At 41.8% G+C, this 13,876-nt stretch overlaps 1 protein-coding gene across 1 annotated transcript in view; it reads right to left on the reverse strand.

Annotated features, from left to right (window-relative positions):
* CNTNAP2 (contactin associated protein 2) overlaps positions 1–13,876 on the reverse strand; it is a 2,128,298-nt gene that overhangs the window by 1,788,017 nt on the left and 326,405 nt on the right. The gene's annotated exons all lie outside the window — the stretch shown is intronic.

Below are 13,876 nucleotides of genomic sequence, written 5' to 3' on the forward strand. Positions count from 1 at the left end.
TCATCCTCTTCTGGGGTCCGATGGTGGCTCTTGCGGCAACTCCCCGCAATAGCTAACTCCATCTAGGAAGCTCTCTCCCGAGGTGGTTACCTTCCGGGCGTGCTCCCGTGTAAAACACACAACGTACATAGCTGCCGAGTTTATGAATCGGCCCCGCCCCCCAGCGCCCGCAACATTGGATTTGAGTGACAGCAGCAGGATCCAATGGTTACACTGCTATCAATCTATTCAATGAAGAGCTGAGAACCTGTGGGGAGAACGACGCGGGATCACGCCCACATAAGTTTGGGGCTTAGGTAAGAAAAACAGGGGCTCGGGGGGGGGGGGGGGGGCGGACAGTGCAAGGTGTTTTTTCACCTTAAATGCTATTGTAGATTGATGAATAAGGGTTACAAAGTATCTTGTAGTAAAATGTTATTGTGGACTTTGTGGTTTGTAAATAGGTGAAAAGTTATATATATCAAACTCATAAAGCACTACTGCATTGAAATAACTTGACAGCACATTCCTATTCCTAACAGAGTTATATATTGTAGTCAGCGAGGTTGAAAAGAGACAGCCTTCAAATTCAATCACATAACATCCTTTAGTGATGACTCTGGATATCATTATTTGTTAGAGAAAGTCATATTTGAAAAATTATAGATTTTGCAATAACTATTTCAAGTTGTATTGCACAGCTTGATCTCTATTATCATAAATAAAACCCTCCTCTGATAATGGTAAACCTGTATTTCTCCCATAAGCAACATATTTTCCATTGTCCTTCATACAGTCCTCAGAATATTAAATTAATTGCCACATCTTCATACTAACCTTGGGTGTATTTATCCATCACTTCACCATTAAGGCATATTTTTCTCCAAAATAAACATTTCCATTTTTTTAACCTTTCATTTTGACTCAGACCTCAAATTTCTCATTCGTTTAAATGCTTTACAAATCCTTATCATTGTCCTTATGATGGCTATGCCAATGGTTGATGTTGTTAGTGTAGAAAAAAAGTGTCTATCCTCTGTTGGTTAGGGTTCTGACAGGGGACCCATTTTTATATCCCCACCTGTTAGTAAAGAATCTACAGGTTGGTGATTTCCTGGGGGTATTACATGCTCCTTTAAACCCCCTGGCTCGGAGTGGAATTTCAGGACCAAAAGCGGTAACCCCAAGCCAGACTCGGGGCCACCTTGCAGAGTCCACAGGCACAAGTTACTTACCTTGTCCCTGGATCCTGCGATGCCGCCACGCTGTGTGATCGAGGGGTGTCCTTCTCGCTCGATTCACAGTGCCGAGTGCCGCCGAGCTCCGTTCCCTGCGACGTTACGATGCACGGGGGCGGAAATTTAAAAAAGTAAATAAACACAATACATACAGTATACTGTAATCTTATATATTACAGTACTGTATGTAAAAAATACACACACCCTTTTTCCCTAGTGGTCTGCCCAGTGTCCTACGTGCACTTTTATAAAATAAAAACTGTTCTTTCTGCCTTGAAACTGAAGATTGTCCAGAGCAACCAAAAAGTGTCCCTTTATGTCAAAAGTGGTTTTAGACCAGCTAGAAAACAGCGATAATAAATTAGAATCACTTGCAGAATTGAGCGATAGTGATTTGTGCGGAAATTCGTCATCAAAAAATTAAAAGTACATTTTTTTTATATTATTATATATTATAATTATTTATATTTATTTATTGTATTATAATTTATGATTTTGTGTTTCAAATTTTATTATACCTGGGATGTCTACTAGACTCTTGTTTGTACAGAATGAAGTGAGTTATTTCTAAGAATTTCAGGCCTACAATATAAAACGCCAAATTTCCATGCAAAATAAAGCCAGGGAGGTTAATAAAGGGTCTAGCAGTCTATTTTCAGAGGGAATATATCACTGCATCCTATAAAGCACTATACAGATATCTTTGGAAAGGAGATCACTACACGTAGGAGTGGCATAAATCCAGTGCTGGATTCTAATCTAGATCAAGCATTCCATGATTCAGCTCCAGGACATGTCCTGGATCTACAGGACCCCAAAAGTGTGTTTAAATCCCAAAACAGTCCCATGGGATCAAAATCAGATGAGCATATCATTAAAAGACAATAATTGAGAATACATCTCTCCAAAGGCAGTCGCAAACAGAAATAAATAAATAAATACCGTATTTATCGGCGCATAACATGCACAGGAGTATAACACGCACCCTAACTTTAAGACTGAAGTTTCATGAAAAAAACATTCCACAGCCCCCTTTGTATAACACGCAGGCACAGTTTACCCTCCATTTTCTGGGTAAAAAAGTGAGTGTTATATGCCAATAAATACAGTAAATAGAAATGTTGCCATTTAAGTACATTTAACATACACAGTATGCAACCCATTCATTTTAAATGGGCTGCCAAAGCTCCACAATGCATAGATCATTCACAATTGTGTTGTGGTGTACTACAAAGCAAGTGTGTCCAGCTGCATTGTAAATGTGCATTGAGGTACCATGCAAATGAATGACACAGTAAAGCAACACACAGTATTTACCGTGTTCTCATGTGTTGCAGTAACATAAAAAATGCATGTTTTACCATACTTTATTCCATACACTATCACAAAAGAAACCTTGCTTTCTTCATCAAAAAACTACAAAAATGTTTGGCTGGAGTTGTGCATTTACAACCATGTGCCATATAAATACATCTCCAAATAATTTTTTTTTTCTCGCAGTATATCATTTTTTTTACTTTGAATGCTCAGAATGACATATCAAATGTAACAATTTACATAGAATAATATAGAAAAGTGAGCTATGAAAACCCACAGGCACAGTTTTACATCTGTCAATATGTAAATCCCTCTGGCTTTTGAATGCTGTAATTCCTATCAGTCAGGTGTTCAAATATTTATGTCTCCTGGCTGAAAAAGACATCAAAGACAGGTTGTAGATTCATGTGTGTAATATGACTTCAAAAAGCTACAATTTCAAAAGGGATACATAACTAACATGTAAGAAAAGTGATAATGATGGTGTCTAATACTAGAATACATATTGTATATGCCTTGTACATAGTGAGAGAAATTAGATAAAAACCTCCAACAGGGACATAGCCAGCAATGAAAATCTAAAAAAGGAGGCTATACTGGAAAAAAAAATAGCACAGTTATGCCGCGTACATACGATCGGATTTTCCGTCGGAAAAACCTTGGATGGTTTTTCCGACGGAATTCCGCTCAAGCTTAGCTTGCATACACACTGTCAGGCCCCGTACACACGACCGAGTTTCTCGGCAGAATTCAGCCAGAAACTCGATGGGAGCCGTATTCTGCAGAGGAAACCGGTCGTGTGTACACTTTTGGCCGAGGAAACCGACAAGGAACTCGTCGAGCCAAATAGAGAACATGTTTCTCTATTTCCTCTTTAGTCAATGGGGAAACTTGGCTCGCCAAGATCCTCGGCGGCTTCACAAGGAACTCGACGAGAAAAACGATGTGTTTTGCCCGTCGAGTTTCTCGGACGTGTGTACGGGGCCTCACACAAAAGTTTTCTGAACTTTCGACCGTCAAGAACTACGACGAGACGAGAAAATTAAGTTCAATGCTTCCCAGCATGCGTTAAATTGTTTCCGAGCATCCGTCGGAATTTTGAGCATTGGAATTGCGTGTCGGAAAATTTGAGAACCAGATCTCAATCATTTGTTAGTAGAAATTCCGACAGCAAAAGTCCGATGGAGCACACACACGGTCGGAATTTCCGTTTAAAAGCTCACATCAGACTTTTGCTGTCGAAATTTTTGATTGTGTGTACTGGGCATTACAGTATGTTTCTGTTTAACATATTTTCTCTAACCTATCGTCATAACAACAAATAGGTAACCAGAATGTTCTAGCACTTCCCCACTAACATACCCAGTCATTTTAGGTATGGTGAATATGTAACTAACTTTCCTTCTTCCTAAAATACAATATTGGTGCTTGTTGGTTGGCTTTCTGGGCACCAAGCCCTGTCACATGGTAGCTGGGAGAGAGCCCCTCAACTCTATAAGTTTTCTCTCTTCATTTATGTAGACCCTTTCTCTTTATTTATGGAGCAAAATCTCCCCACTTCCAGCTTTTCTAGTCCTTCTCTGAAAGCTCTCTCTGCACCCAAATGTCAGGGCACAGCTAGCAAAGATTCACTGCCTTCTTGTCATCCAACTCCCGGACCAGATCTTGTACATGAGGATGTCCAGCCAGTGACTTTGTTGTATACATTCTGTAGCCCTCTGTACAGCTGGCAGGATGGGATTGGCTGCTCGGCTTTCCCCTCCGCAAATGCCCCCAGCCTGCTTGGGACAGTTCTCTCTGCAAACAGATCAGCTAGTTATTTTTGCACCCTGACTGGACCCCTGGATTATTAGAAACAGTGGGCATTGTGGTCTGTGAATTGAGCTTATACCCCAGAGCTCTTCCAGCTAAGCTAACAGTTCCCCCTGAAACCAGATCCCTTCTCCAGTAGTAGTGTTGATTCAAAGCCCTGCACAGCTATACTGTATATGTGCACTGGACTAGGTATGTGCAATTTATTTTGTTCTGAATTTGCTTTTCATAAAAATTTGAAACATCTGAATGAGCGAAAGACCGTTAAATTTTTTTATTTTAATTCGAAAATGCTCAGTGATCGGTATGCTTCCTGATGACATATTAATTATGAAACGTACATTGAGGCACTTCCGGTCACATCACTTCCATATCCCAGCTTGCCAATTTTTTTGTTTTAATGCCTTTATTTACCCACTCAATGAGTTTACGATTTTAGTTTGATTGTAGGGTCCGATTAGGGTTTGATTGTAGGGTCCGATACCAGACCCTTTGGGTCTGGTATGAATATTAAGGAGAACCCTGCGCCAAATAAAAAAAAAATGGCGTAGAGGTCCACCTCAACATCCATACCAGACCCTTCAGGTCTGGTATGGATTTTATGGGGAACCCCGCACCAAAGCTAAAAAAAATGGCATGGGGTCCCCCCCAAAACTCCATACCAGACCCTTATCGAAGCATGTAACCTGGCAGGCCGCAGGAAAAGAGGGGGGATGAGAGAGCACCCCCTTCCTGAACCACACCAGGCTACATGCCCTCAACATGGGGAGGATGCTTTGGGGTCCAAAGCACCATGTCCCCATGTTGATGGGGACAAGGGCCTCATCCCCACAACCTTCGCCCGGTGGTTGTGGGGGTCTGCGGTCGAGGGGCTTATCGGAATCTGGAAACCCCCTTTAACAAGGGGAACACCAGATCCTGCCCCCCCTATGTGAATTGGTAAAGGGGTACATTGTACCCCTACCATTTCACAAAAAAATGTCAAAGATTTTAAAAAACACAAGAGACAGATTGGGACAAGTCCTTTATTAAAAAAGAAAAAAAATGCAGTGATGTACATCCATTCTCGACCCGGCGATCCGAAAAAAAAACAGCTACTGATGCCTCATAGGTGGTTCCCATCAAATGACGCTACACCCACCGTGACAGCTCTTAAATAGCTGAGGGCGGGGCCATCTGTAAAGGACACACGTGACTCCACCCCCCTCTGATGCCACGGGGGTTTCCTGCGGTTTCCCCGTGGCATTAGATGGCAGTGGAGTCACCCTATGTCATTTTTTATTTAATTTTGGTTCAGGTTCCCCTTAAAATTCATACCAGACCCAAAGGGCCTAGTAATGGACTGGAGGGGAATCTATGGCGTTTTTTTTTTAAATTACTTTTATCTATATTGCGTGACCCAACAATTCATTATAGCCGCGAGCAGCTTTAAATCTCTTTTTTTCCTTTAGAAATGTCATTTTGCGCAGGGACTGTTCTAAACACCACTTTACAGGCATACTATAGACACCCCCAGGTACGAAATTTAAAGGAATAGTTCACTTTTATTGTTTCATTTTAAGCATTAAGCATTATTAAAATCACGGCTCCCCTGGGGCCGGACCTAGGTCCCCAAACACTTTTTATGACAGTACCATGCATATTAGCATTTAAAACGAGCACTTTTGATTTTTTTATGTTCGTGTCCCATAGACAAATCTAGGGCACTGAGCAGACCACTAGGGACAAAGGGGGTGTGTATTTTTGACATACAGTACTGTAATCTATAAGATTACAGTATACTGTATGTAATGTGTTTGTTTACCTTTTTGAATTTGGCGCCGTTCTCCGCCCCCATGCATCGTAACATCGCAGGGAACGGAGATCGGGGACACAGTGTGAATCGAGCGAGGACCCGCTCGCTTACACAGCGGAGAGGCATCGCAGGATCCAGGGACAAGGTAAGTAACTTTGTCTTTGGCTGCTGCGAGGCGAGCCAGTGTATGGCTCGTAGATACCGATTTTGGTACAAAAATCTTACCCCGAGCCAGACTCGGGAATACCGCCAGGAGGGTTAAGGACGCCGTGGCTGGCTTCCTGGCCACGTTTCTTAACAACCAGTTTACAGTGTGCCCTGATTGGGCAAAGCTTTGCCCAATCAGGGCACATAATGCACTGTTTAGTGCTCATCGGGAAGAACACCCTGCAAATTCGGGTGTTCAGTGAACAGTCGAACAGGCAAATGTTCAGCCCAGACTCATGTTATGGCTGAACCGTTCCCCCATCCCTACTAGACACTGGGGAAGAGGCAGTGGAGGTTCCTGTATCTCAGAATGCACTGAGAAATAATAGAGAACTAGGACAGAGTAGCTCTAACCACTTCTTGTTTGCACAGAGCAGTGGTGTGGTAACAGTACCAGGCATTTAGCATTATTGCCAGTGGCAAAGCCTTTTGCTTCAGCAAAGTTGAACTGGACCAATTTGAGTGTTAAAGAGATCAAACTATACAAATCTATCTTGGAGGAATTTACAAAAATGTCAATCACACCCCAACCTAACCTCTCTGCAAAAAAGATAAATTCCTCTACATCACTTCCTCTTTTAGCACTTTCCCCCTGGAAAACCAACAGTTTCACAGGCATTTATCAAGCATTCTTGAAGCTTTTTCAACAATACAAAAACACAACAAAAAACATTAAAAACTTGATATAAATCATATAGGTGCATTAATGAGCATTGCTTTCTTCTTCAAGATCAAAAAATGTGCGAACAAGCCCTTAAAGTGAACCTGACCTCAGGAAAAGCATGGCTAAGGTAAATAGAGTGCTAAAGTGTTTGCATTAGTGTTCAAGGTGATCTCTTGTACCAGTTGAGGCCCTTAGCTTGTAGACTAAGGTTGTATACAGTATTAACCTCTCTTTGAGTTTAAATTAAGCTCCCCTTTCCCCAATCCCTTTCATTCAGTCATCAAAAGCCAAAACCTTTATTGCCCATAAAAGCTTCAGCATCTGACTGTTGAATGACTCGGGTTAAATCCAACCAATAAAATAATCTTTTACGTGTTATTTTTAATACTTTTAAATATAAAATTTTCATTAAAATAACAATGCTTACCACAAAGATCCTTTTTTGGATAATACCTATTTTAAGCACTTGAGGACCAACCTCTGCAGTTATACTGCGGCAGGTTGGCTCCTCTGGGAGAGCTGACGTAGCTGTACGTCGACCGCTTTGAGAGCACTAAGGGTCACACCAGCTGCTCGACGTCGGAGCCGATGCATGTGCCCGGTGACCGCGATGTCCACCGGGCACCCGCAATTGCTTCTGTCAGAGACAGAACAGAGGTCTGTCAATGTAAACAGACAAATCTCCGTTCTGTCAGGGTGAGGAGACTGATCTTTTGTTCCTAATGCTTGGGAACAATGATCAGTCTCCTCCTCTAGTTAGTCCCATCCCCCCACAGTTAAAATCACGCCCTAGGACACACACTTAACCCCTTGATCGTTCCCTAGTGTTGACCCCTTCCCTTCCAATGACATTTATACAGTAATCAGTGGCTATTTTTAGCTCTGATCACTGTATAAATATCAATAGTTCCAAAATAGTGTCAAAAGTGTCTGATCTGTTCGCTGCAATGTCGTAGTCCTGATACAAATCACAGATCACCGCCATTACTAAGAAAAAAATGTATAATAAAAATGCTATAAATCGATCCCCTATTTTGTAGATGTTGTAACTTTTGCGCAAACCAATCAATATACGCTTATTGCGATTTTTTTATCAAAAATATGTAGCAGAATACATGTCAGCCTAAACTGAGGAAGAAATTTGTTTTGATGAAAAAAAATGGGATATTTATTATAGCAAAAAGTCAAAATATGATTTTTTCTAAAATGTCGCTCTTTTTTTGTTTATAGCGCAAAAAATAAAAACCGCAGAGGTGATAGAATTCCACCAAAGGAAAGCTCTATTTATGGGACAAAGGGACGTCAATTTTGTTTGGGTATATTGTTGCACAACAGCGCAATTTTCAGTTAACACGGCGCAATGTGTATCGCAAAAAATGGCCAGATCATTAAGGAGGCAAATCTTCCAGTCCTTAAATGGTTAAAGTGAGAGTGCTTAATCCCCTGGAGACTAAATATGGTAGCTTTAAAATACATTTTCAAGGCATAGTCCATGGTTGTCCCCATCAAGAAACCCACCATTAGAAATTATATGCAGCTTTCACTGCAGTGCATGCGGTCAGGATGTTGCTTCAAAGAGGCTAAATAAAGGTTGAAAAAAATGAAGAAGGGTATTTTATCAAATGACAATTGATTATCTTACATAGTGCTTTTTCAGTTATGGGTTAATTTATTGTCTAGATGGAGCAAAATGAAAGCACTGTGTGCATCTTGGGTCTGCATCTTGGGTCTAAGATCCTAAGGTTCCTTAGGGATTTATGCTTGTACTATAAGATTCTAAATAATCTATACTCACATAAATACATTTTATATCAAATTTACAAAGTCATTATGTTGATAGATTTGCAGTACATATGGTGTTGTTATTTTTCTCTAAAAATACCCCTTTCTATCATGGTGTAAAGCCCTTGGGCTAAAATACCCTTTTAATACTCATTTAAATGTACTGAAAAAAGAGAGCACACTTATCATCTGTTACATCAATAAATGCTTCTGCAATGGACTGTAGTTGATCAAGCTAATGAACAAACCACTACTTTACAAGTAAAGTATGGGTACAAATGACACACAATTGCTACCAACAAAACAATCACAGTCCTCTGTTGTAAATTGAAAGCAAACTGCCAATACTTTGGATAGAAAGCAAAAAACTATTGCTGCCTGAGATACCATTAGACAATAAACAGATTTCTCTGAGGCCTCGTACTCACGACCAAACATGTCTGCTGAAACTGGTCCGCGGACCAGTTTCAGCGGACATGTTCGTTCGTGTGTAGGCAGTAACGTACAGAATTCCAGCAAACAATCGTCGGCCAGACCGTTTTCCAACGAACAACTGTTTCCTGGTCTTGCTTTAAAACAGTCTGCTGGAATCGTGTCCGTCAGACATGTTCGGTCGTCTGTACACAAAAGCAGCGTACAAAAACCCCGCGCATGCTCAGTCCAAATGAGGAGACGGGAGCGCTCGTTCAGGTAAAACTCGCGTTTCTTTGGGATATGGCACATTCGTCATTAGAAACCTTTTATTCTAGCAAGAGAACAATGTCTTAAAAAGGCGCACTAAACCACATTTTAAAGCCTCGTTTGATTAATTCTTCTCTTGCTAGAATAACCCCGTTCTCTTGCTGATGCAATTTCAATAGAGTTGTCCCATACTGAAATGTCACATTTCTTGCTTGTGATGTAATCCTTTAATAATGTTTTCTATGCCAGACGTGTGTTTTGGTTGGTGGTCCTCCATAATTTAGAGTATTCATTTTTGTAAAGGAATGTGCATTTTTTTAATTTCTTTTTTTGTTTCTAGTTATGTCACCATTTAAACTATTTTTTTTTTACATGTATTTTTAATTTTTTTTTTTTTTTTTTGGTGTTTCATTAGAGAATATTAAACCATGTTGGCACACCAAATGTCCCCCCCCCCCCAAGGAGTGTGTCCTTTGTAAATTACCCATTGTATATTTATTAAAGGTTTGCTGCCTAATAATCCCCACAGTATATCAAACAATAGACATGTTTTCAAATGAAAGCAAAAGGCCTTTTATTCTGGCAAATGTCATCACAAAAAAATAAAAAGAACGGCAGCACTAGAATAGATAGCAAACTATATGCAAACTTGCATTTCCAACATGGTGAAGGATAAACTTCCAAGCCTCAGGAGCCAAACACAAAAATATTAAGCAGCAGCACACAAACAAAGGAACCCAAACTGTGGTAGTACAAACAAGATGTCCTTTATGTGGAAGGAAATGGAAGGCAGAAAATCAACGTTTCCTCCTCTTTCCAGCCTTCCCTCCAGGCAGCCTTCCAGCGGATCGAACACGGGGTCTTGCAGGTGGGGTTGATGTGGCAGCAGGAGGATGGTGTTCCGCAAGCCGGGCCGGGTCACATAGCCCAGTGTCTGGGGTCAGCAGGCCCCTCTGCATCCACCAAAGTACCTGGTTCATCAGGGCCTTTGCCAGTCTTCTCTGGTCCTCCTCCCCTTCATTTAAATCATGGGCCAATGAGGCACTGAAGGCCTCTGTGGGGTTGAGGGGGGCCCTCATGATGGCGCTTGCCTCCTGGATCATGCGGAGGCTTGCCTCCTCCACAGGCCTCAACTGCCTCCTTCGGCCTGATGGCCTCACCTGGGGGGGAGAAGACTGGCTGGTGGTGGTTCTCCTGGCCGGGTGGACCTGCTGCAGGCCACTGGGCCCAGCCTCCTCCTGGCTGCCACTGACCCCGGCCTCCTCCTGGCTGCCACTGACCCCGGCCTCCTCCTGGCTGCCACTGACCCCGGCCTCCTCCTGGCTGCCACTGACCCCGGCCTCCTCCTGGCTGACAGACACCTGAGGATCTGCCACCTCCTGGCTGATCTCTTCTTCCTGTGTGTAAAAAAAAGGAATTTTTTTACAATTTCGCTAAATAAAACCACACTCATTTTCATGTTTTTCGTTCAGTATTTTCTGTTCATTATTACTTGAATACACTCTACTTCTGACCCCTGCAGTTGTCATCCCTGACACCTATTTGTCTGTACACCTTTTTGTTTGTTTTTTTCCAGCTTGGTTTTTTTTTTTCAATATCTAATCATTAATCCACCAAGAATTATTTAGGCCATAAATATAGAGGAAACTACTATACCTCCTCATCGAAGGGTGGCAGATCTGCATCTCTGTCAGCCAGGCCCTCTTCCTCCGACTCTGCAGGGCTGTGGTCATCTGGGGAATGTCCGCTGGAAGGTAGCATGGAGGAAAGGTTGGAAGAAAGACTGGACATCGTTTTCCTGCCTTCCATTTCGTCCCGCAAAAAAGCCATCTGTTTATAATACCACAGTTTGGGTTCCTTTGCTTGTCTTGCTGCTGCTCCCGATTTTTTGATTTTATTAGCTTTGTATGCTCTCCTGTATGTGCTTCTGAGGTTGGCAAGTTTATCCTTCACCATGTTGGCAGTGCATCCTGGCACCCAAGTTTGCATATAATTTGCTAGCTCTTCTAGTGCTGCCGCTCGTACCTCTTTATTGCAATATAACGAGTGTTTTGAATTCCACAGGATGGGCGTGTCCTGGTATTTTTGAAGTAAGGCCTCTATAGATTCCTTGCTTTGTAGGAGGTCCATTGCAATTTTTGAAAAATTATATTTCTTTTTGAGTCTAGATTACAAAAACATAAACCACAGAAAAATAAATATTCAAAAGGATCAGCGTTGACCTTGATCTAATATGTGTCTTCAAATTTATTACCTATATCTAATTCCAAACACAGTCTCTCTTGTTTAAACAATGATTGGCAGCTCGGCCGCATTGCTTGTACCAAACATTGATTTGCTAGATGCAGAGCCATTGTTCACATTGCAGTAAATATTTTAAATATATTAAATTAAACAATGCTTACAAATGACAGTTTTCATCTAGGCACTCTTTCATGTGTAAATCTCATACCCCTGACAATGGATGACATAAAAGACACTTCCTAATGACCTCTGTACAACCAACACTTGAACAATACTTTGCCTGATCTGAATACACCATTCAAAAACTTGTCAATGAGGTACAGCATTGTTCACATCTCTATTTTGTGAGGTGTCCAAAAGCATTTGGATACCAAAATAACATTGTGGTACCCCATAGACAGAATAGCTTAAAAAGGGTGCAACCAACAGCCCAAACCCCCATCCCATGTGTCTACATTTTCAAGGCCTCTGCTGATCACATTTTTAAATTCCTTACCTTCCTGTCTCTCGCTCCTCGTTTCTCACGCTCGCCTAATTACCGCGTAAGATGCGTAATCACGGCGTAAACCTTTTTAACACTCCGCGTATTTATGAAACCCCGCCCTCGTCACCTTTGCGAGGCCCCTAATCAATGATTTTAGGAAATATGGCGTTAACTGTGTATGTTCTGGATGCGCTCGAAGATTCTCCGCGTAACGGACGTAAACACGTTGTTTGCATTCTCTACACTCCGCGTATGTATTAAACGCCGCCCTCTTCTCCGCCCATGGCGTAAGAATTCATCTTTTCCACGCCCATAATCTCTGTGGGAAAGGAAAGATGGCGATGTCACACGAGCGGGCACGATGCTCTCATGCCACAAGTGAAGGGACAGAGGCAGGGACGTCCCGATCAAGGAAAAGAAGATATAAAGCCACTAATATGCGGTTCCAGGAAATGGTGGAGTTAGTTTACATCATGCGAAAAAAGGACTATGATGGTGAATTAGGGCCATACAAGACCCCTAACCGCCGAAAGGCACATATTATGGACAAGGTGGCGAGGAGAATGCAGAGGATGTTTGGGATCACCAGGTCCAAGGAACAGCTGAGGAAACGATGGTCAGACTTAAAATTGAGGGAGCCACATCAGATGAAGAAAATACTTAAAATTCTGCGTAAAAGTAAGTAAATATATATTGGGTTTGGGGGGGGGGGGGGTGGTGATTGTCTGCAATAATGTGTTGCCATGTATATTTCACCATCTGCCTCCTTGGCCTGCTTGTAATTTTAAAGACATGTTGTTATTTATTTTTTAGAACATAAATAACTACATATTTACAAACAGTGTTCTTAGTAAACAACGTAACATCACATAGTTTATCAGAAAGGCTCGGTTATTCCAGGAACAACACACCTGGACATGGCTCACTGGCCAAAAACTTTGTTTGTAAACATTGTGTAAAAGCTAGTTCTATAAAAAAAAAGAAGGAGAATGGGAAAGGCAAACAGGATTCATTCTAAAAACAGTGGTAATAAAGCAGATGTTTTCACATCTGCAATGCAGAGCACCTGTGTCTCCCCAAATCAAAAATGGGTTTTGGTAGGGTATCCCAGAAATACAGTTTAGGGGGGACATCCATGTGTGTCACTTTGCTAAAAAGGGGCAGGATCAGAGCTTGCCATATAGAAGTAATTGCAAAATGTAGGTTTGGTGAAAGATAAAAGTAACTAAATGAAAGCATCTTCTAAGCAATGTGTGCGATTTATGCTCTCCAATATCTGTGTGCTGATGAGTCTACATTTTTTTTGGTTTATTTCAGGGGAAAGAAGTCGCCAGCATTTGGAGGAGGCAGAGAGGGCCAGACAAGGCCAAAATCTGCCATCTCAACATGTGGAGGAGGAGGAGGATGTGGAAGGAGAAGAGGATGTGGAAGGAGAGGAGGATGTGGAAGGAGAGGAGGATGTGGAAGGAGAGGAGGATGTGGAAGGAGAGGAGGAAGGAAGAAAGGAGGAAGGAAGAGAGGAGGAAGAAGTAATTTTGGACTTAGAAGTCATAGCAGATGAAGGGCAAGTGGCGGAAGAACAATTTGGCGAATTGAAAGAAGGTGGATTGATGGATGAAGGAGGAGTCCAAGATGATGGGGAAGTGGTGGAAGAAGGAGGAGTGATTGAAGAT

The sequence above is a fragment of the Rana temporaria genome, chromosome 5 (assembly GCF_905171775.1).
Source record: "Rana temporaria chromosome 5, aRanTem1.1, whole genome shotgun sequence".
NCBI lineage: Eukaryota > Metazoa > Chordata > Amphibia > Anura > Ranidae > Rana > Rana temporaria.